General features: G+C 35.9%; 1 protein-coding gene across 7 annotated transcripts in view; it reads left to right on the top strand.

The window, feature by feature from the left end:
* The first annotated feature begins 337 nt into the window (after positions 1 to 337).
* Positions 338 to 22,417, top strand: part of LOC123534606 (membrane-associated phosphatidylinositol transfer protein 2-like) — an 86,010-nt gene continuing 63,930 nt past the window's right edge. Inside the window, exon 1 of one of the 7 annotated variants that reach the window (XM_053519048.1) lies at positions 338 to 410. The gene's annotated coding sequence lies outside the window, so the exon portion shown is untranslated. Of the gene's footprint in view, positions 411 to 21,059; positions 21,235 to 22,417 lie in introns of those variants that run through there. The other 6 variants (XM_053519053.1, XM_053519054.1, XM_053519047.1 and 3 more) reach the window with 6 other exon arrangements.

Raw genomic sequence — 22,417 nt, 5'->3', positions numbered from 1 at the left:
CTCTTATCCTTGCGCATCGTCATAGAATTGTCAAGTCTGACAGTTTGACGTACTAATGTAGATGTAGATCACTTCTGGCTCACACAAATGGTAAACAAAAAACAGCAGTGTTCTGAATTTATTCATAACAACCAAACCAACATTAGGCTAGTAATCCTTTTTAAAATGGGCCTGGCTATGTGTTACAGCTCTCAGAAGATTGTTAATTTTATACAGAAGATATAGCAGATTTATTTACTAGTTGATTCTACCGTGTTACGGCTTTTTTTCATTACGGCATTATCCAGGCCTCTTAATTGCTTTTTTCAACGTTGTGAGCGGTCAGTAATATTATATTATACATGTAAATAAATGGATAAAATTGTCAAATTTTACTACAAATGCGATTTGGTTAAACTTAATACATAGTGGTAAGTCATTATATCTTAAATAATTAATCATTAGATATGCATGCAGTGTCATTTATACTCTGCTGAAAGTGAAATGTCCGCGATATGATAATTTCCCAAAAAAATGCCCCTCCCACTCCCAGTCCTAGTTCAATAACATTAAACTTGCACAGGGCGCCTTTAAATACTTGGACGTTCAACATGTCCCTGTGTCAAGTTTAATCGAATGTCAGCCATTTGCATAGCACAGATTACGACTTTATAATATTGAAGTGTAATGTAGGTAAACATGTGAAACATTGGTTTACCGTAACTAAAACTGCACCACCAATCACTTCCCCGACGCATTTCACAGAAACTTAAAGGGTAATTTATTGAAATATCATGAACAATACAACACCGAATAAATATATAGAATCAATTATACATGCTTAGACGAAAACAAATACGTTTAGCCTACGACACAAGTTTGTAAAAAATCTGCGGCGATTATTTAACGCATGGGTACCGCCGAACGCATGTGGACAAGCCTTTTAAACTGCTTTGATAGGACTTTACAACTAATTTAAGTAACTTTTAATAAAATTACAACCAATAAATGCTGATAAAACCCATCGATTATAAACATTTGCATACAACATGTAGACAATACGTTAGTAACGGGCTGCATTTTTTTTCAAATCCGACCGTGAGAATATTTTTTCGTCTAAAATTAATCTTTATAATAAAGAAGATTTGACAGTTCGTGTTGTGTTGTGAAAGTGAATGGATGTAAATTTCATTTTCAAAGTGCAGACTGATCTTCAATATTTTCAGTAAGACAGTATGTTCAATGGATGTGTAAATTAGGTTTCTTTGTCCGCTGTTGGTATTTAGCTATCACTTTCAAGTCACTTCTACAGTGAACTTGTAAAACCTTCCGCAAGAACTTTTGCGGAAAGTTCTACCGGGAAATTCATACTTTCGATAAAATGTCGGACTAGATGAAATGTCAAAATCATAAAAATAATATATATATTGAAGTCCGACGTTTATCTATAGAACTACTCCCAGTCCCATTTCTTGTGTAGCCAGATAAGCCTTATGATAAGGTATACTTAACCGTATGATTACTGTTATGACCATGGTCATGAGATTGAAATTATATTAGCCCATTTCAATTGCCCATTTCTCACCGAAAAGGCTAAATCTCTTATTTTTGTAACAGAAAAGGCAGTGGCTAGAGAACCGGAATCGGTTCCCTAGACTGCGAACTCGGAAGGTCTTTTCACCCCAAGACACCTAGAATATTAATTTATTTGTATGATTTATTAAAAATATATATCTTAAAGACATGCTAAAACAGTTAAGATAACTTTCAGAGTAGATTTGTTCAAGGATATACATCTAAGAACATCAGCTGAAACAAACTTGTTATTAATGTGAAAGGGGGGTAAAGCCAATGTTACTATGTAAATTACATATTTATTTGTTTCCCTCGGATATAGTCATTCTACAGATCACGGACGCCCTGACAGTTAAAAACATTTTTATTTTTTACTCAAATTTACTAACATATTTTACAAACACAGTAACTACTGAATGAAAGGGAAATAACTGGATGTCCTTTAGGCTTTAGCATAGTTAAGTTTTTTGGATTGTTCCCCTTGAATTATTATGTTCTAAAGTTTCCTTTTTTATGATTCAGAAAAAAAGAGAGAAAATTATCACCTAAAACGTTAAAATATGTTGTTTTTTGACATTAAGATAATTATTGTTTTTAGGTGTCTTGGGGTGTCTTTGGGTGTCTTGGGGTGAAAAGACCCTCCCCTGCAAATTTATTCGTCCGGAACCGGTTCTAAGCAAAATGCCGTGCATAGGAGCCTAGGGAACCGGAATTTTATTTCTATGCATAATACTGCCAAAATCCACTTTGTTTCTTTTGGTAAGTATCATGTGCATGTTCTTATCTTAATAAGTTAATTAATTTTACCATTTCAGCAAGCTATGTCCTTTTATTTATTTGTGTTTACTGTGTCTCCAGAAGTGTACTCGCAGCATACTGTCCGCCATATTGGAATGATAAAATAAACTAGTACGAATGAATGCGAAATCGTCGACACTGGAGCCGAAATAAATTTGAAATTTAAACTTAAAAAGTATAAGACAATAAAAGAAACGATTAAAATGAAATAAGTAATTTCAGTATTGATTACATATTTTTGAACGTGAAATGCCGAGGTGTGACAAACCAGTATTTAAAGTGATCAAAGAATATGTATGAAGTTTTAAGGGCAATTAAATTAGTTTATTCATCTATAAACGTGTAATGACGCAAATACAAACCAATATTATTTTTAATTTAAACATAGTACAAGTTTAAAGCAAATAACATTTAAAAACTGCAAAGTAGTTTTCACGTAATCATTCGTACTAGTTTATATCATTTGAATACGGCAGACACGGTATATATGCGGCGAGTACACTCTGGGAGACAGTAAACGCATATAAATGCAAGGGCAGGGTAGCGAGTGGAGATGTTACGCGCATAATTATAGCCAATCTGCGCGTTTAGTAAATTGCACAGTACCAATTTATTATAACAAATTTGCTATTAGCGCAACGATTTGAATATTGGACAAGCTTATTTACATATGTTACATGCGCAGGGTCACTGCCTTGCGCGTTTGGTAAATGAGTCTGCGCTTATAACATATGGATGATATCTCCAGATAAAATTGAATTTCGTAAGAGGACTAAGTCTTGTACATTTAATGTATAAAATTGTTTAATGATAAAACTGATGGAGATCAGGCGTGCGTGAAGGTGTGAATTGGCCTGGCCCTTGTGCTTTAAAACTAAAAAGAACAAGGAATATTTTAAAAAGTTGATCAGTAAATTCAGTATATTTATACGGTAATTTCAAGGAGATATTCACGTCCTTGGTAATTTACGCACTATTTCTGTTAAAGACGATATTAGAGTCACTTGTCAGGGGTGTTAGAAATTCTAAAATGACAACAATATTTAAAGCATATAAATTTTATAACGATTGTTATTTTTAACTTTTTAACGCCGTTGTAGTTAAACATTTAAAAATTGAAATACTATCGCATAAACACAAATAACATTACAAATCCTGAAATGACACATCAATTCTAAGTATTTTTCATAAAATATTGTTAATCTAACCGATGACGTAATTATAACGTCAGTAATTTATATTTCTGGAGTACACCACTGTAATGAAATGTTAAATCATGCCATGTACAATATCATAATCCACACATGTTTTCCCTATCAAACTGTTTTTGAGATTGGCGAAATTCACGCGCCATGGTTGGTATAAAGGAATTGAAATGTGTCAAAAGCTATAGAATCCGAGTTAAATGTACTTTTAGAATGTCCTTCATATTTAAAAATATATCTTCTAATCTACTTACTTCTTATTTGATTGAAGGTGATAACTTCTTATCATAAATTCTGAAATGACGACGATAATTTAATTACATTTTACAAAACATTACATATATTTTTTAAGTTCAACTTCTAAATGCCTTTCAGTTCAAAATTTGAAGACTTAGAGTGACTTTATCAAAACTGGGAAGAAGTATTACATTTATTATTGTATACGTGCAATATACCTGTCCTGGGCTAAAAACAAATCCGTAAATTACGGCAATATTGCTTGTGAACTTTAACCTTTTTATGTCATTATAGCTTTACATTGAAAACCTAATTATGGTATTTTTGCAAAAGCACGAATTAAATTTTACATTTAATTGTGCGGGCTGCTTGTCTTGCGCTTGTGGCAAATTCTAAAATGACGCCGCTAAAATCTGGAAATTACTCTAATAATTTGAATAGCTTTCATAAACAATGTTAACCATACTAATTTGAATTGTACCGGTAATTAAAAATAATTAGATAAAAAAATATGCATATAGTTCTTAACTTGTAAATAATTACATTTTGTATCTGCGCAGGATATGTGTCCTGCGCTTATAGAACATCTGGACATTACTAAGATAATTTGATTATATTTCATACACCATATTAACTTTAACTTATACCATTACAGACTAAAATTGTAGCTTTTGGAAAGACGAATATAATGTTACATCTGTAAACTGTGTGGGATGTCGTGTCCTGAATAGCAAATCCTGAAATGACACCGATATTTCAAATATATTTTGTTTCTAAAACATCTTATTGATATTATGTTTTTAATGTTTTATACTACAAAATAAATAGAATAAAGAGTAAATTTCATCAAAACGTAAACGAAATATTACATTTTGTATCTGCGCAAGATGTGTGTCCTGTGCTAATAGAAAATCTGGACATAACTCTGATAATTTGAATATCTTTCATAAACCATGTTCACCATGCTTAATTGACCTGTAATTAAAAACAATTAGGTACAAATATACAAATATATGCATATAGTTCTTAACTTGTAAATAATTAGATACTATATTAATTAATTACTTAAATTAATAAGCTTTTATGTAAAATACTTGAGTTATCCGCTTAATGACGGGATATGCTACTGTATTAGCGCAGGACACTGCATTTTCGGTTTTCTGCGCAAGCTGATTTGTTAATACCTCTACCTGTAATTAAACAATAAACCTTTCTTTATAGGTAAGTATAAAACCATGCCACGCAAAAAAATAATATTTCAGTCGTATTTTACTTAGTTAATGTTAAATTGTAGTGGCATAAAAAATTAAATGTGTAAAAAACTTAATCTATTTATAGCGCAAAATTACAAGTTTAATAATTTGCTTTGTTTAGTTGTTAATAGTTTAACGATATAGTGGAATAACCATGTTGAAATTGATAAATATTGAAGAGAAAACCTAAAATATTGGCGTAATTTCGCGATTTGCTTTTTGCGCAGGCCTGGTAATCCGTGGAAATAACCGGCGTAATTAGATAAATAAATACGAGATTCATGTAAGTTGTAGTTTAGTGAGGATTTCTAAAGTTATTCGTTGACACTTTTTGCGAAAGTCATGTACTAAGTTTGTACATGTTTATCATGTTAAATCTGTAATTGCCTAACAAAGTTGAAATCAACAGCCTTTTTGAATATTACTTTAAAAAAATAGGTGTAATCACAGGCTTCATTTAAAGCCCAAAACAGGTAAACTGAGCCAAAAATTGTAATTTGTACTCCGGTTTTATGAATGACAATAATTTAATGTATATATATTAAACTATAAGGCCTAAAAAAAATATTCTTTGTTTCCGGTAACATGCTAAAAAAAATTAGGGTAGGTAGGTCGGAATTTTTTTTTTTTTTTTGGAATTTTTTTTTTATTAAGGGAGACTTCAGAAAATATTTTTGTGTTAAAAAATGAATACAAACAAGGGGGTTATATAAATGCCTTTAGAGCATCAGTAAGTTGATTTTTAACATCACTGAGCATGTTTAAAGCATAAAAAGTGCAGTTTTGCAATTCTTATTTTTAAAGTAAACTTCTTAAAATGTGAAAAAAAATAGCCAAGACTGTCTCTATCTATGAAATTAAACATACCGTAGATACCCGTGTATAATGTGCACCCGTGTATAATACACAACCCCGATTTTCGCTCAATACCCTGGGAAAAAACATTTTGGTCAATTTTGAGGTAGATTGAAAATGAAAGTAGGATTTACATCGACACTGGTAATAAATTACCACTGTGGCGGAGAGCGGAATCAATCTCACTGCACTGTCGACTTTTGTTTTTTTGAAAATAAAACCAATAAGATATCTTTATATATTTGTTGTTTCCTTTTAGCCCACAATCATCAGATGGTGGGCTATTCAAATCACTCTGCGTCCGTGGTCCGTCCGTCCGTTAACAATTTCTCGTTATTGCATCTCCTCAGAAACTACTGGTGGGATTTTGACCAAACTTTGTCAGAATAATGTATTGGTACCCTAGTTGTGTCCCCCTGAAAATCAGACTGGTTCAACAATTTTTGAGTGAGTTATGGCCCTTTGTTTATTTTTATAATTTACAAAGATTTATATAAGGAAAATATTTGAAAATCTTCTTGTCCAAAACCACAGGGCCTAGGGCTTTGATATTTGTTATGAAGCATCATCTAGTGGTCCTCTACCAAGATGGTTCAAATTATATCCCTGGGGTCAAATATGGACCCGCCCCGGGGTCACATGGTTTATATAGACATATATAGGGAAAAACTTTGAAAAACCTCTTGTCCAAAACCACAGGGCCTACGGCTTTGATATTTTGCATTTGACATCATCTAGTGGTCTTCTACTAAGATTGTTCAAATTATCCCCTTAGGGTCAAATATGGCCCCGCCCTGGGGGTCACATGGTTTATATAGACTTATATAGGGAAAAACTTTGAAAAATCTCTTGTCCAAGACCACAGGACCTAGGGCTTTGATATTTTGTATGTGACATCATCTAGTAGTCTTCTACTAAGGTTGTTAGCCCACCATCATGATGATGGTGGGCTATTAAAATCACTCTGCGTCCGTGGTCCGTCCGTCCGTCATTCCGTCTGTCCGTCCGTCCGTCAGTCCGTCCGTCCGTCCGTTAACAATTTCTCGTTATCGCATCTCCTCAGAAACTACTGGGGGGATTTTGACCAAACTTTGTCAGAATGATGTATTGGTACCCTAGTTGTGTCCCCCTGAAAATCAGACTGGTTCAACAATTTATGAGTGAGTTATGGCCCTTTGTTTATTTCTATAATTTATATAGATTTATATAGGGAAAAACTTTGAAAACCTTCTTGTCCAAAACCACAGAGCCTAGGGCTTTGATATTTGGTACGAAGCATCATCTAGTGGACCTCTACCAAGATGATTCAAATTATTTCTCTGGGGTCAAATATGGCCCTGCCCTGGGGTCACATGGTTTATATAGACTTATATAGGGAAAAACTTTGAATAACCTCTTGTCCAAAACCACAGGGCCTAGGGCTTTGATATTTTGTATGTGACATCATCTAGTGTCTTCAACTTAGATTGTTCAAATTATACCCCTAGGGTCAAATATGGCCCCGCCCTGGGGGTCATATGTTTACATAGACTTATATAGGGAAAAACTTTTAAAATCTTCTTGTCCAAACCACAAAGCCTAGGCTTTGATACTTGTAATGTAGCATCATCTAGTGGTTCTCTACCAAGTTTGTTCAAATTATCCTCCTAGGGTTAAATATGGCCCCGCCCCGGAGTCACATGGTTCATATAGACTTATATAGGGAAAAGTTTTTAAAATGTTCTTGTCAGTAACTACAACATTCAAACTTGGGCCCACATGTATATTTTTGAGTGGCAAGATGAACCTTGACATGAGTTGACCTTGATTTTGACCTAGTGACCTACTTTCACATTTCTGTAGCTACAGCCTTCAAATTTGGACCACATGCATAATTTTGTGCACTGGAAAAAAACTTTGACCTTTATTTTGACCTAGTGACCTACTTTCACATTTTGAAGGTACGGGCATCAAATTTGGACCATATGCATATTTTCCGTGTTTCAAAATGAAATTTGACATTGATTTTGACCTAGTGACCTACTTTCACATTTCTCAAGCTACAGCCTTCAAATTTGGACTACATGCATAGTTTTGTGTACCGAAAAAAACTTTGACCTTGACATTGACCTAGTGACCTACCCTCAACATTTTTGAAGGTACAGGTTCAATTTGGACCACATGCATAGTTTCGTATTCGAAATAAAATTTGACCTTGATTTTGACCTAGTGACCTACTTTTACATTTCTCAAGCTACAGCCTTCAAATTTGACCACTTGCATAGTTTTGTGTACTGAAATGACCTTTGACCTTTACATTGACCTAGTGACCTACTTTCACATTTTTAAGGTACAGGCTTCAAATTTGGACCACATGCATATTTTTGTATTCCGAAATAAAATTTGACCTTGATTTTGACCTAGTGACCTACTTTTAAACATTTCTCAAGCTACAGCCTTCAAATTTGGACCACTTGCATAGTTTTGTGTACCGAAACAAACTTTGACCTTTACATTGACCTAGTGACCTACTTTCACATTTTTGAAGGTACAGGCTTCAAATTTGGACCACATGCATAGTTTTGTATTCGAAGTAAAATTTGACCTGGATTTTGACCTAGTGACCTACTTTTACATTTCTCAAGCTACAGCCTTCAAATTTGGACCACTTGCATAGATTTGTGTTGTGTACGGAAATGAAATTTGACCTTGAGCTAGTCAGTAAGTCTTGAAATTTGGAACACTCAAAAATGGCACATTGGTGGGCGCCAAGATCACTCTGTGATCTCTTGTTCAAATTATCCCCCTAGGGTCAAATATGGCCCCGCCCTGGGGGTCACATGGTTTAAATAGACTTATATAGGGAAAAACTTTGAAAATCTTCTTGTCAATAACCTACAACATTCAAATTTGGACCACATGTATAGTTTTGAGTGGCAAGATGAACATTGACATGAGTTGACCTTGATTTTGACCTAGTGACCTACTTTAACATTTCTGTAGCTACAGCCTAAAAATTTGGACCACATGCATAGTTTTGTGCACCGGAAAAAACTTTGACCTTGACATTGACCTAGTGACCTACTTTCACATTTTTGAAGGTACAGGCTTCAAATTTGGACCACATGCATAGTTTTGTGTTCCGAAATGAATTTTTACCTTGATTTTGACCTAGTGACCTACTTTCACATTTCTCAAGCTACAGCCTTTAAATTTGGACCACATGCATAGTTTTGTGTACCGAAAAGAAACTTTAACCTTGACATTGACCTAGTGAGTCCTACTTTCACATTTCTCAAGCTACAGCCTTCAAATTTGGACCACATGCATAGTTTTGTGTACCAAAAAAAACTTTGACATTGGCCTAGTGACCTACTTTCACATTTTTGAAGATACAGGCTTCAAATTGGGACCACATGCATAGTTTTGTGTTCCGAAATGAAATTTGACCTTGATTTTGACCTAGTGACCTACTTTCACATTTCTCAAGCTACAGCCTTCAAATTTGGACCACATGCATAGTTCTGTGTTCCGAAATGAAATTTGACCTTGATTTTGACCTAGTGACCTACTTTTACATTTCTCAAGCTACAGCCTTCAAATTTGGACCACATGCATAGTTTTGCGTACCAAAAAAAATTTGGCCTTGACATTGACCTGGTGACATTTCTCAAGCTACAGCCTTCAAATTTTGACCACATGCATAGTTTTGTGTACCGAAAAAAACTTTGACCTTGACTTTGACCTAGTGACCTACTTTCACATTTTTGAATGTACAGGCTTCAAATTGGGACCACATGCATAGTTTTGTCTTCTGAAATGAAATTTGACCTTGATTTTGACCTAGTGACCTACTTTCACATTTCTCAATCAACAGCCTTAAAATTTGGACCACATTCATAGTTTTGCGTACCGAAATGAACTTTGATCTTGAGATTGACCTAGTGACCTACTTTCACATTTCTCAAGCTACAGGCTTCAAATTTGGACCACTTGCATATTTTTGTGTTCTGAATTGAAATTTGACATTGATTTTGACCTAGTGACCTACTTTCACATTTCTCAAGCTGCAGCCTTCAAATTTGGACCACATGCATAGTTCTGTGTTCCGAAATGAAATTTGACCTTGATTTTGACCTAGTGACCTACTTTTACATTTCTCAAGCTACAGCCTTCAAATTTGGACCACATGCATAGTTTTGCGTACCGAAAAAAACTTTGACCTTGACATTGACCTGGTGACATTTCTCAAGCTACAGCCTTTAAATTTTGACCACATGCATAGTTTTGTGTACCGAAAAAAACTTTGACCTTGACTTTGACCTAGTGACCTACTTTCACATTTTTGAATGTACAGGCTTCAAATTGGGACCACATGCATAGTTTTGTCTTCTGAAATGAAATTTGACCTTGATTTTGACCTAGTGACCTACTTTCACATTTCTCAATCAACAGCCTTAAAATTTGGACCACATTCATAGTTTTGCGTACCGAAATGAACTTTGATCTTGAGATTGACCTAGTGACCTACTTTCACATTTCTCAAGCTACAGGCTTCAAATTTGGACCACTTGCATATTTTTGTGTTCTGAATTGAAATTTGACATTGAGTTTGATCTAGTACCTACTTTCACATTTCTCAAGCTGCAGCCTCCAAATTTGAAGCACATGCATAGTTTTTTATACCGAAATGAACTTTGACCTTGAAATTGATCTTGTGACCTTCTTTCACATTTCTCAAGCTACAGCTTTCAAATTTGGACCACATGCATGGACCACATGCACAGTGATGTGTACTGAAATGAAATTTGACCTTGATTTTGACCTTGAGCTAGTCTTGAAATTTGGAACAATCAAAAATGGCTCAATGGTGGGCGCCAAGATCACTCTGTGATCTCTTGTTTAAAACTTAAATATATTTATGATTAAATAGAAAACAATTCTCAATATCTCTGAATATCAACTTTCAAAATGATATCAACTTCTCAATTCAAACCGATAACAAAAGGTGTGATCGTCCTTTGACGATCTGTTAAACTTTATAGATCAAATGGCCAGTGATTATTGGCAATAAGCTTGATGCCTTGTGTCAGTTTTGGTGTTCACAGTTTGATTTCGATTAAAGTCAATAGAAATTTTATTAGTGTAATGAAATTTACGATTTTTCATCAAAATATCATTAAATTATATAAAATTAATTTGGTTTAAAGAAGATTCTAACATGACCAGCAAATAACTTATATACACATAGGAGAAAATCAATCAACGGTTATTTTGCGATAACCCATGCGCGTGCAAAGTAGTGACGTCATCCTCTATGTATAGAATGATCCCGGTGCATAGCACGAAGTGTAGTTCATCTCGTAAAAAGTAGTTACCATTTTTCTAACACTGCTGATACTACTATGTCGTGTTAGAATCGGAATAACAAGTTCCCAAGTGTGATTTGTCGTAGAATAACCCTTGTTTTTCGTTCTTATGCGAAACAATATATCACTCAGGCCAACGGCCTTCTTGATATATTCTTACGCATAAGAACCCAAAACAAGGGTTATTCTACGATAAACCACGCTTGGGAACTTATTATTTCTTAAAAAAACTATTGTTATCTATTACGGAACGTAACTGCAATCGTAGTTTTTAGCCTAGACAATTAACAAGGAGAGTAGTTTCCCTTTACCAAAATGGCAAAAATCGTGAACAAACTTGTTTTGAAGCTGAAAAATCGTCTATGCCTGTGTATAATACGCTCCCACAATGACATTGTTGTTTTGGGGGTAATGGGCCAGAGTTCAAGGTAAAAATGACTTTGAGGCATCAGTTTACTTTAGAATGCTTGAGCCTAAAGCTGTCAAAATGAATGGGATAAATGCATGAAATCTGGTCAGTTTTGAGCTCTGTTGTTAAGAGGGTCAGTTCCTCAAAGGTTAGTATCATAATTACCGCAAATGAATAGTTTCTTAGCAGTAACTAATGAATGCTTGGGCCTAGGCTGTCAGTCTTTTTAGGATGATTGTGCTTTGTCAGTGGATTACCAAAATTGTTTATGGACCAAAGGTCAAAGTCACAGTAACATTTGGACTTAAAGAGGATTTTGATCAATAACAGAAGAATGCCTGGGCATAGGAAGATTGCATGTGGTCAGCGGATAACCCAAATTATGTCTCCCCCCTGATGGGGAGACATATTGTTTTTGCCCTGTCTGTCCTTCCGTCCGTCCGTCCGTCACACTTCATTTCCGAGCAATAACTGGAAACCATTTGACCTAGAACCTTCAAACTTCATAGGGTTGTAGAGCTGCTGGAGTAGACGACCCCTATTGTTTTTGGGGTCACTCCGTCAAAGGTCAAGGTCACAGGGGCCTGAACATTGAAAACCATTTCCGATCAATAACTAGAGAACCACTTGATCCAGAATGTTGAAACTTCATAGGATGATTGGTCATGAAGAGTAGATGACCCCTATTGATTTTGGGGTCATTCCGTCAATGGTCAAGGTCACAGGGGCCTGAACATTGAAAACCATTTCCGACAATAACTAGAGAACCACTTGACCCAGAATGTTGAAACTTCATAGGTGATTGGTCATGAAGAGTAGATGACCCCTATTGTATTTTGGGGTCACTCTGTCAAGGTCAAGGTCACAGGGGCCTGAACATTGAAAACCATTTCTGGCAATAACTAGAGAACCACTTGACCCAGAATGTTGAAACTTCATAGGATGATTGGTCATGAAGAGTAGATGACCCCTATTGTTTTTGGGGTCACTCCGTCAAAGGTCAAGGTCCCACGAGAAGTCACGCCTGAACATTGAAAACCATTTCTGATCAATAACTAGAGAACCACTTGACCCAGAATGTTGAAACTTCATAGGATGATTAGTCATGAAGAGTAGATGACCCCTTTTGTTTTTGGGGTCACTCCATCAAAGGTCAAGGTCACAGGGGCCTGAACATTGAAAACCATTTCCGATCAATAACTTGAGTACCACTTGACCCAGAATGTTGACACTTCATAGGATGATTCTACATGCAAAGTAGATGACCCCTATTGATTTTGGAGTCACTTCTTTAAAGGTCAAGGTCACAGGGGCCTGAACATTGAAAACCATTTCCGATCAGTAACTTGAGAACCACTCGACCCAGAATGTTGAAACTTCATAGGATGATTGTTCTTGCAGATTAAATGACCCCTGTTGTTTTTGGGGTCACTCCGTTAAAGGTCAAGGTCACAGGGGCCTGAACATTGATAACCATTTCCAATCAATAACTTCAGAACCTCTTGATCCAGGATGTTGAAACTTCATAGGATGATTGAACATGCAGAGTAGATGATCCCTATCGATTTTGGGGTCACTCTATTAAAGGTCAAGGTCACAGGAGCCTGAGCATGGAAAACAATTTCTGATCAATAACTTGAGAACCACTTGACCCAGAAACTTCATAGGATGATTGAACATGCAGAGTAGATGATCCCTATTGATTTTGTAGTCAGTCTATTAAAGGTCAAGGTCACAGGGGCCTGGTCATGTAAAATCATTTCTGGAGAATATCTTGAGAACCACTTGACCTAGAATGTTGAAACGTAATAGGATGATTGGACATGCAGAGTAGATGATTCCTATTTATTTTGAGGTCACTTGATCAAAGGTCAAGGTCACAGGAGCCTGAACAGTGACTTGAGAAGCACTAGACCAATAGTGTTGAAATTTAGCGGGATGACTGGACATGCCAAGTAGATGATCCCTATTGCAGCCAACCATCAGTGTCTCTTTGACTTTCGCTCCTCAGACCCTATTGACTTCTTGCCTAGAGGACTTTGCATTGGGGGAGACATGTGCTTTTTTACAAAAGCAATTTCTAGTTAAGTATTGTTTTTACGATCAGTAGGTTCAAGGTTAAGGTCACATGGACCTCAAGATTAGAATAGTTACCTATCAATAACTTGGGGTTGCTTGGAATTAGGACTGACAAACTTCATAGCATGATAACCTATGCCTAGTAGATAACCCCTGTAGTTTTGAGGTCAGTAGGTCAAAGGCCAAAATCACATTTGCCTTGGTACTTAACTAAAGTGGTTTCCTAGCAGTCACTGAAAATCTTAGACCTGCAGCCATGAATCTTCATAAAATGATAAGCTATGGTTAGTAGATTACTTCTGCTGTTTTTGAGTCATTAGACCTTAGACCAAGTTCATATGAAAATAATCTACGCAGTTCCCTCGATAGGCCATCATGAGAGGCAGATGTGTTTTACCGACAGGTCTTGTCTTTTGAATGAAAACATAAATTGGAACAGAGCTTTCAGAGTGAATTGGATAGTACCACATCATTTTGGTTTGAACTTGGTATTGGCTACACTGCATAGGGTATTCCAAAACCCATCACCCCATGATTTTTATACGCCCGTTTGAAAAACGGGAAGTATTGTGGAAACGCCCCTGGCGGGCGGGCGGCGTCCACAGACTTTGTCCGGAGCATATCTTCTACATGCATGGAGGGATTTTGATGAAACTTGGCACAGTTGCACAGTTGTTCACCATCATGAGACGGAGTGTCATGCGCAAGAACCAGGTCTCTAGGTCTAAGGTCAAGGTCACACTTAGAGGTCAAAGGTTAAATTCAAGAATGACTTTGTCCGGAGCATATCTTCTTCATGCATGGAGGGATTTTGATGAAAGTTGGCACAATTGTTCATCATCATGAGATGGAGTGTCATGCACAAGAACCAAGTCCCTAGATCTAAGGTCAAGGTCACACTTAGAGGTCAAAGGATACAAGAATGAAAACTTTGTCCGGAGCATTTCTTCTTCATGCATAAAGGGATTTTGATATGACTTGTCACAAATGTTCACCACAATGAGGTGGAGTGTCGTGCGCAAGAACCAGGTCTCTAGGTCTAAGGTCAAGGTCACACTTAGAGGTCAAAGGTTAAATTCAAGAATGACTTTGTCCGGAGCATATCTTCTTCATGCATGGAGGGATTTTGATGAAAGTTGGCACAATTGCTCATCATCATGAGACAGAGTGTCATGCACAAGAACCAGGTCCCTAGATCTAAGGTCAAGGTCACACTTAGAGGTCAAAGGATACAAGAATGAAAACTTTGTCCGGAGCATTTCTTCTTCATGCATAAAGGGATTTTGATATGACTTGTCACAAATGTTCACCACAATGAGGTGGAGTGTTGTGCGCAAGAACCAGGTCCCTAGGTCTAAGGTCAAGGTCACACTTAGAGGTCAAAGGATACAAGAATGAAAACCTTGTCCGGAGTAATTCTTCTTCATGCTATAGAGGATTTTGATATTACTTGGCACAGATGTTCAACCACCACGAGACGAAGTGTCCATGCGCAGAACCAGGTCCCTAGTCTAACTCAAGGTCACACTTAGAGGCCAAAGGTCAGATACAAGAATACTTGTCTGAAGCATTTCTTCTCTCATACATGGAGGGATTTTGATGTAACTTGGCAACAATTATACACCATCATGAGAGGAAGTGTCGCGCAGTTCCTTTCTTTAGATTTACTTCCCTTTGTTGTTACTATAAATAGCTTATATTGTAACTCTTCATTACTAGTCGTAGGAAAAATCGAGAACCTTTTTCTGTAGTACAAACATGCATGCTACATCCAATTTTGAGGTGTATTTTGACCAATCTCTACCTTGTAAAGATTTTTGTGTGGACTTACAATTTTTTTTTTTTTTTAAGATTAACAGTTTTACTTCCCTTAATTGTTACTATAAATAACTTATATTGTAACTTTTTTTATAATTGACACTGTAGGGAAAAACCAAGACCACTTTTCTGTGGTACAACATAGATGTTACTTTAAAATTTTAGGTGTATTTTAAGGGCTCTCTACCTGGTAAGGATTTTTTTGTGACTTAGAAAAACAAAAGACTTACAATGATACTAAACAACCACAAAATTAAAATTCATTTGCTATAACGCAGCTAGAGTAAAGAAATTTGCTGTGACAGGCGTATATTGTGACATTCTGGCACTCTTGTTACATTCATTGGTTATCAGTGCATTTCAGTTTGAGCTTATTACTTTTCACCTCTATATAAAGGCACTAGTTCATTGCCAACATCATGTTATTTGATAAATACAAGTTTTCACAACTTTTGACAGTGTTCCAAGTAGGGCTTCAAACCTTTAATATGTCAATATTTCTTCCAGAGAAAATCAGCTACTAATTTCATTAATTTTGTTTCAGTTCTTGCAGGAAGAGCATGCTTATTTCAATATAACCAGCTGACATTTACCTACCTCCTTAAACCTGGTGATTATTTCAAGATTGAAATCTCTTGATTAAATTTTCATCATGATATTTCTGTTTTCTGCAGAACTAGGTAATTATTTTGGCATTCAGTTAATATCTGCCTGATTACAGAGATCTATGCTTTTAAAGGAACATACCTCCAAATTAACAACAGTTTTTCAGAACATGTAAAACAGGTAGTAAGTACTAGTAACCTATATATTATGATATAAAAAATCAGCAGTAAATATTATATATTAACTGATATTTTGTGAGTACAGTACAATAGGGTTGTTTTAACAGAATGTTGTTTTTGGCTCCAGTGGATTTGCCAAGCCAAGATCCCATGAGATGCTGGTACTGTTTTAATTCATGACCCTTTTATTATATACATAACTTTAAATAAACAAGACAAAAAATTCCTTTAAAACAGTGAACTTTTTCGTATATGGAAGGTACAGACGCCATCTTTTAATCATTTCTGACATCGTATTTTACATCACAACTATTAAAAGGAAGTAGTCCCACCATTTAATATTTTTCCACGTGACAAAATATTTACTCCTAGTGTTTTGGGGTCAATAGGTCAAAAGTAAAGGTCACAGGGGCTTGAATCTTAACCTGTTGTGTTTTGGGTCAGTAAATCAAAGGTCATGGTCACATTGGCTGAACCTTGAAAAGGGATTCCGCACAATAATTTGAGGACCACTTGATCCAGACCTTTCAAACTTGATAGCATTATTGGGCTTATAACATAGACAACATCAGATTCTATTGTTTTGGGGTCAATAGATCAAAGGCCATGGTCAGGGACCTAAAGATTGAAAGCTATTTGTGCATAGTAACTTGAGAAACACTTGACCCGGAACATTCAAACTTGATAGTATCATTGGGCTTATAGATTAGATGACCCCTATTGTTTTTGGGGTCAGTAAGTCAAAGGTCTAGGTCACAGGGGCCTGAACCTTGAAAACGGTTTCCATGCTATAGCCTGAGAACCACTTGACTAAGTAATTTTAAACTTGATAGCATGATTGGGCTTATGAAATAGATGACCCCTATTGTTTTTGGGGTCAGTAAGTCAAAGGTCTAAATGAAAGGGGCTTGAACCTTGAAAACGGTTTCCATGCTGTAGCCTGAGAACCACTTGACCAAGTGATTTTAAATTTGATAGCATGATTGGGCTTATGAAGTAGATGACCCATATAGCTTTTGGGGTTAAAAAAATAAGACAAGGGTCAAGGTCACAGGGACCTGAACATTGAAAAATATTTCTGGAAACATGAGACCCAAACCCTTCAAACGTGATCAGTAGGTCAGACATAAAGGTTAGGTCACCTTGAGCATCAATATCATTTCTTGTTAATTATTCTGTATTTGTTTGTCAGCCCCATGCGAACATAACTTGTTATTTTATGTCTTTCAGTTACAGAAACTGAAACAGTAGTATAACACATGTTTGCTTGTAAAATTCTTCTTTTTTAAAAAAAAAATTCTAATGCATTAACAAAATTAATTTAAAAAAGTAGTCAAACAAAAAAATTAATTTGAGTGTGGTGTGTTTTTATTGTTGGTTCAAATGACTAAAAACATAAAATTGTGTGTAGCTTTTTCATACCGATTTGTTCCAGTTACTGCTTGATGCCAAAAAACCCCTCAGCCTATTGGGTGTATTTTGGTTCACATGACAAACAAGTTACGCATTTTGCACGTGAGTACAAATCTTGAGCATGTGAACAGCGTTAGATACCTTTTCTACATTTTTAGCTCCACTATTCGGAGAATAGGGGGGCTATTCTACTCGCCACGGCGTCGGTGTTGGCATCAGCGTTGGCATGAGCTTTCTTGGTTAAAGTTTTTCTGCAACCTTTGTTTTTCTGACATATCTTTGTTACTATTTCTTATATATCTTACTGTAACTTCACATAAACATTTTCCAGCATACAAACAAAGTATGTGCTGGGGCTAGGCCCATTATACCTAAGGTCAAGGTCACTAAGGTGTTATACTTAGGTTATTTTTAAGGTTAAAGTTTTTCGGCAACCTGTGTTTTTCTGTCATATCTTTGTTACTGTTGCTTATATCTTACTGTAAATTCACATAAACATTGTCCAGCAAACAAACATTTAGTATGTGCAAGGGCTGGGCCCATTACAATCAAGGTCAAGATCACAAAGTTGTTATACTTGGAATTATTTTCATGTTAAATTTTTTCGAAAGCTTCATTTATAGACATATCTTTGGTACTTTAAAAAATATGACTTGAAATTAAAAATATTTCTTTATAATCAACATCTGCATGTGAGGTTACAATCCCCACAACTCTAATTGTATTTTTGACAGAGTTATGCCCCTTTCATACTTAAAGTTTTTTGGCAAACTTTGCTTTCTGTATATAACTTTAGTACAATTTAAGATAAAGACTTGAAACTTAAAATGTATCTTTATCATCATCATCTGCATGTGTGGTAACAATCCCCATAACTCTGATGTGTATTTTTGACCAAATTATGCCCCTTTCATACTTAGATTTTTTGACAAACTCCGTTTTCTGGACATAACTTTGGTACTATATAAGATAATGACTTGAAACTCAAAATATATCTTTACCATCATCATCTGCATGTGTACAGTGTAGTTACAATCCCAATAACTCTATTTTTTGTTCTTGACAGAATTATGCCCCTTGGTGAATCTTCCTTTTAAAGTAGAAGTCTCTTATTGAGACATATATTCATTTTACTCTCAAATCGCCGAATAGTGGAGCTCTTGCAGACAGCTCTTGTTTTCCCACTGATTTGCCTTGTTTTTACTTATATTCATGATTACTTAATAATGAAAGCATATTCTAAATTTACGAATCTTTATAATGTGTCCCTTTAAATTTCAAAATGTTAAAGATGTACTGAACATTTAAATTTGCCTAATTTCCTTCTTGCATTTATTAACATGACAGGAGGATTTTTATGCCCCCGAAGGGAGGCATATAGTTTTTGAACCGTCTGTCAGTCTGTCCGCAATTTTCGCATCCGATCCATATCTTTGTCATGGATGGATGGATTTTCAAATAACTTAGCATGAATGTGTACCACAGTAAGACGACGTGTCGCGCGCAAGACCCAGGTCCACAGCTCAAAGGTCAAGGTCACACTTAGACGTTAAAGGTCATTTTTCAGATAGTGCATTCGTGTCCAGTCCATATCTTTGTCATCGATGGATGTATTTTCAAATAAATTGGCATGAATGTGTACCACAGTAAGACGACGTGTCGCGCACAAGACCCAGGTCCGTAGCTCAAAGGTCAAGGTCACACTTAGACGTTAAAGGTCATTTTTCATGATAGTGCATTCGTGTCCGGTCCATATCTTTGTCATCAATGGATGGATTTTCAAATAACTTGGCATGAACATGTACCATAGTAAGACAACATGTCGCCCGCAAGACCCAGGTCCGTAGCTCAAAGGTCAAGGTCACACTTAGACGTTAAAGGTCATATTTCATGATAGTGCATTGATGGGCGTGTCCGGTCCATATCTTTGTCATTCATGCATGGATTTTAAAATTATTGGGCATGAATGTGTACCTCAGTAAGACGACGTGTCGCGCGCAAGACCCAGGTCCGTAGGTCAAAGGTCCTAAACTCTAACATCGGCCATAACTATTCATTCAAAGTGCCATCGGGGGCATGTGTCATCCTATGGAGACAGCTCTTGTTTTGTTGTACCATACAAAATACTGTTTTCTAGATAAGTAGCACCTGACATTCCTGACTTGTGTATCTCCGTAAGCAGTCATGCGACACATGTTCATGTGAAAAATTACCTAGAATCTCGCCTTCCTGAGGGTAAATGTATTTATGAATTATAATTGGAAGAATTTGTTTATATTTTAATTGATCAGTTTTAGTCTGATTCTGACTTCTAGACCAGGGTCTGAGGTTATAAAACTGAGCTTGGATACCAGTCTGAATGCAGCTCTATCATTGGTCCGTTTCAAAATTGATCTTTACATCAGCCAATCAGATGCTGGAGTTTTGAGACTGGTCTACAATTTTAGCTTTCAGAACTCCAGCATTTTGAGCACAAATTAGAAATTGACTGATGGAAAGGTGGCATTCTTAGACTAGTTATAATATAACCACTGAAAAGGATGGGCCAGTTTACATCTTGCATTTTCAGTGTCTGTCTCATGCAAGCAAATATTACATTTATATTTTGCTTATTAACATTTTTAACAGGCCGTATTATTAACAGTTGTAATTTACATATAATTCCCCAGGCAAAGTATTTTATCAGTTTAATAGTTATGCTTAATTAACTCTGTTGATTGGGCAACCAGGGTAGGAAAATCAAAATCTCATAGCTCATAAATAAGTTCAGATTATCAGATGTTAAGTTTTAATGGGCTTGGCATAAACATATATCAATGATTTCCCAGGCTACTTAAATTGTTCAGATATATCTGGACACATGTCCCTTTAATGTATATTTCCAACTGAATTATTTTAATTGCATAATGTATTAAACAGACTTAAGCTTTTGAACTCAAGCATTTGAACTAATCAGAGAGTTCCGTTGTGTCTGTTATCTCCATTTATTTTCTTTGAGCAATTCCCAGGAATTAGTGCCGGAAAGACTATCAATGCAATAACATTATTGTTTAAAGTCTTTTGCCGCCCTTTATTCTTGGAGATAAGATGTATTATTTTCTAAAACTGGTCCAACAGTTTGAAGATATTAATGGCTGAAGTTGTCTCCCTGGTCTGATAAAAAGCAATGATCGTTAATGATTTGTCCCTCAGTTCCGTACAGCAAACTTGATAGAACAGTTATTGATTATTTTAAATGTCAGGCTATGATAATGCTGCATATCAAGACGGGAGAGTAACTGGGAAAGGTGCCGATACAACGGTTGGGATTTTTGTGATGCGGCTAAACACAGATTTATTGGATTTTATAATAACTGTATGCATCAGTGCTTATGTCTTCGACCTTTCTTTTATTGACATGGTACGGTTATAGTGCATGTCTGGTACTGGTGATAGGATGTAACAGAAATGGTTGTCGAGTTACAGAAGATTTTGAATTAGGTATTGAAATTTGCATTTTTTTGCCCAGTAGTTTTTATAAGCAGAAAAAGGGTTGTTAGTATATTTCAGTTTTATCTTTTTCGAGCATAATTATATTATATTTGGCATAAAAAATTATGAGGTAATTTACAAGCACTATTGGAAAATAATAAAATGATGTGAGATGAAAACTTCAGATCCTTTGAGGAGGTTGAGTTTTTATTTGAATGGAGAATTAATATTGGTGTTTCCCTAAAAGCCATAGAGCTGATGGAAGCTTGTTGCTATGGAGTGCTATTCATCACCAGTGCCTGTTATGATATTGTATGTATTGTGATAATTCATCGTTTCCCTGCTTGCCAGAAAATCTGAGTAGGATTTCCTCCAATAATTGATTTGAGAAAATGGCAGTGTATGGGTTTATATAAATCTGTTGAGAGCTTTTAGAGTGAAGCATAGGGTCTCTAGAGACACTAAGATAACTCGCAAGAGGATGCTACATTGACAGTTCCATTTTCGATGACTTTGTGAGTATATTTAATCAGCTAATTGCGCAATTACGTGCCCATTTATAATGAAGGGGCAATTACTTATTATTAGGTTTGCCCTTTTGTATGGACATCCGTCTGTCCATAGTCTCATTAAATTTTTGTTTTGCATATATCTTAAAAAGTATTGTTACTAAGCATACACTCTTGAAGACCAGAGTTATGGCCCTTGACCTAATCATAGATATGCATAAAGGACCTAAAAGCTAGTGTTGCATGTATGTTTTACCAGAGCTAAAAATAAAAAATTAATTGAGCAGTGTATTTTCATGAAAGTTCTTCTTGGTGTTACCTCTTACGATACAGTGTGTATATGTTTGTGTCATGACATATATTTGAGATGTCAAATGACGGACAAGTCAGGTGAATGAGTTAAGTCACTGGCCCCTATTGTTTTTATATCACCAATTCTAGATTAAAGGGTCAAGGTCAGGTGAATAAATAGGGTCATCATGGCTCTCTTGTTAGCTCAACTATTCAAAGAATAGTCTAGCTATTCTGCTCACCCTGGCGTTGGCGTCGGCGTCACACCTTGATTAAAGTTTTGCATGCAAGCACAGATGGCTATCATTTAAAGGCATATAGTTTTAACACTTATTATGTCTCCCCCAGGAAACATATTGTTTTTGCCCTGTCCGTCCGTCCGTCCGTACGTC

This window comes from Mercenaria mercenaria, chromosome 12, assembly GCF_021730395.1.
Source record: "Mercenaria mercenaria strain notata chromosome 12, MADL_Memer_1, whole genome shotgun sequence".
Lineage (NCBI taxonomy): Eukaryota > Metazoa > Mollusca > Bivalvia > Venerida > Veneridae > Mercenaria > Mercenaria mercenaria.
The sequence above is the reverse complement of the archived record's forward strand: the minus strand, read 5'-3'. Positions and strand labels throughout refer to the sequence as shown.